Source organism: Castor canadensis, chromosome 1 (assembly GCF_047511655.1).
Source record: "Castor canadensis chromosome 1, mCasCan1.hap1v2, whole genome shotgun sequence".
NCBI lineage: Eukaryota > Metazoa > Chordata > Mammalia > Rodentia > Castoridae > Castor > Castor canadensis.
Window position 1 is genome coordinate 188,506,330 of NC_133386.1, and position 3,066 is coordinate 188,509,395.

Consider the following 3,066-nt stretch of genomic DNA (forward strand, 5'->3'; position numbering starts at 1 on the left):
GCACAAAGTTAGATTTCATGGGAGCTCTTTATTTCGCAATTTTGCTTTGTTTCATTTTAGTTTAGTTTAGTTTAATTTACACAAAACTGTACAAAGTCATGGTGTACAATGTAATGTAAAGAGTAATATACACATTAGGCAATCATCAAATCAGGGCAATCAGAATTTCCACTACCTCAAACATCTATCATTCCTTTATGAGAGAGCATTAAACATCACTTCTTCCACTTATTTTGAAATATACAGTTGATTATTATTATTGTCAATTGTCACTCTACCTTGCAGTAGAAAGTCAGAACTTACTTCTCCTATAGCACTCAAACAACTCAATAGAAAAAAGAAAACAGACAAAAGAAAGACATAATTTGAATAAAAAGGCTGCCAAAGAATAAAATGGACATTTCTTGAAACAAGATATACAAATTGTCAAAAAGTACATGAAAAAATTTTCAACATCACTTATCACTAGCTAAATGAAAATTAATACCACATTTTAGGCTGAGAGTGCAACTCAAGTGATAGATCATTTGCCAGTGTGTACAAGATCTGGGTTCAAGTCCCAGCAAAATATGTAAATAAATAACAACTAGGACAAAAAGCACTTTGCTATTTATTCTGTACATCATGGACTTCTTTATTCTCAAAAGGCATTTTCCTCTGCCTCCTCATGATGTATAATTCTCAGTCTCTGCACAAGAATGCTTTCATCTCACCACTATCCTCTAGTGTGTCCCAGCTCACTGCTCACATCTAAAGCTAATTGTCCCCATTCAAAGAATGCTTTCTTCATTACAGTCTAGGTTCAGACATTTTGCTTGTACTTTAAATACACTTCTGTCAACATCATGATATTTAATGTTACTTGAATTATTTATATTTAGTACATTAATGTTTCTATTTCCTATATATTGCAGGACTGAATAATATGAATCTTATTTTACCTTGAAATGCAATGCTATCAGTAGTGTAAAAGTTACATAAAAATATTTCAATAATTCTGGAGATGAATGCATATGCAATGATAAAAAAATGCCAGTGGCAAAATAACAAGAAACTGCAAATTTTTCAAAAAATGTAGAATAACATTTAAATAGAATACATAGTAAAGTATAACATATTTATGAAACTATAAACCATTTGTATGTTATGGTTTACTAACATATATATATATATATATATATATATATAATAAGATACTTCAGACAACTTTATATTGTAATTTAAAATCGAAGAAAACAATGGTGTGTGTGTGTGTGGATTTAAATGTGTTTGTATTCAGAGTATATAAATATTTATTTAAAATAAAATCTTATTTTTCATTTTTTTTATGCCAATTATAACATCCTTGTTCCGTAAGCTATAAATCAGAGGGTTCAACATGGGAATCTTGTCCTGAACTAGAGAGTAGGAAGAACTTGGCTGGAAATACATGAATAGCATAGTTCCCTGGAAAATGGAAACTGCTGTTAAGTGGAGGTGCAGGTGGAGAAAGCTTTGAATCTCCCCTCAGCAGAGTGGATCTTTAAGACTGATAATATGATGTAACAATAAGAGATAAGAACTCCTGAAATGGTGCTCAGTTCAATAAAACCAAAGATGGTGAATATCGCTAGCTCATTGACCTGTGGATCTGAGCAAGATAATAATAGGAGAGGGGGACATCACAGAGGAAATGATTAATCTCATGAGACCCACAGAAACATAAGCAGAATGTCAATGTCGTATGTGTCAAAGCATCTGCCATTGCCACCAGGTAAACCCTAGCCAGCAATTGGGAGCAAACCTTGCTGGACATGTCTACTGTGTAGAGCAGAGGGTTGCTGATGGCCTTGTACAGGTGGAAGGCCATCACTGCCAGCAGCATGCACTTAGCATCTGTAAAGATGCAGAAGATGAAGAACTGCAGGGCACAGCCAACAAAGGGAACTGATTTATTCCTGGCAAGGAGATCCACCAGCATCTTAGGCCCAACTACAGTGGAATAGCAAAAGTCAGCCAAAGAAAGGTGGCTTAGGAAAATGTACATAGGAGTGTGAAGGTGGGACTCCATTCTGATTAAAGTAACCATTCCAAGATTTGCAACGAGAATAATGAGATAAATAGCTAGAAATGCAGTGAATAGAACCACTATAATCCCAGCGTTATTGGTAATTCCCAAGAGAAGGAATTCAGTTGGTGATGAGAAATTTCCAGTGCTCATTCCTCTTTGCTCTTTTCAAAAACTATTACAGATCAAACAAGATAATGATAAATTAGGGATTGTTCTGCATACCCCAAAGTGTTATTAGGAAGTAGAAAATTAATTCTATTAACTGCTTTCTCCACCCTCAGAAAATAACCCAGACACATATCTCTTTTAAAGAGACATTACCATTAAAAAGATAATAATAAACTAAAACATGCCTGAATGTATGTTGATCTGCTTTAATTCTAAGTTTACTTACACATAATTCCTGAGATGACTTTCCTTGGCCACTGTCATTTGTTCTCAGGCAATACATTTGAATGAACAAAAGCTGATTCCAGATCCAAAATAATATGAAAGATATATCAATGTTAGACAGAAAAGCCCAAAGATAAAACACTAAACATTTCATAATCTTAACAACTAGAGTCACACTTACTAAATTATTCAAGAATTGTAATTGATTTTAGCCCTGAAAATGATATTGCATATAAGATAATATAGTGAAAATTGTTCTAGTATACTTGTTAGTGTAGTTGTGTCTAGTTAGTGTCTAGTGTTTACTGAAAAATCAAATGCGTTTTATTGATCTACTCTAAGACTGGTTTTCCAGGACTTTTTCAATCTCTTTGAATAACCCCTCCTGTTCCTAAGGACAAATCCCTTAAAAAGCCAGATAAATGAAATCAAGAGAGTAAGAACCACAGATTTTAACAAATATATACTTGCATATCCTTGGCTTTTAATTTAACTTGTTCATTAAAATGAATAGTAAGGACAAGCAATTCTTTGTTAGATATACAGCTTCTGTTTCTTTGTGTTTGCATTTGTATGTATATATCCAAAAATACGCATCTATCTGTGTATATACAAAAATTGGA

At 33.2% G+C, this 3,066-nt stretch overlaps 1 pseudogene; it reads right to left on the reverse strand.

Moving 5' to 3' along the window:
• Positions 1–1,296: 1,296 nt before the first annotated feature.
• Positions 1,297–2,200, reverse strand: LOC109677024 (olfactory receptor 5W2-like; annotated as a pseudogene).
• Between the last annotated feature and the right edge of the window lie 866 nt (positions 2,201–3,066).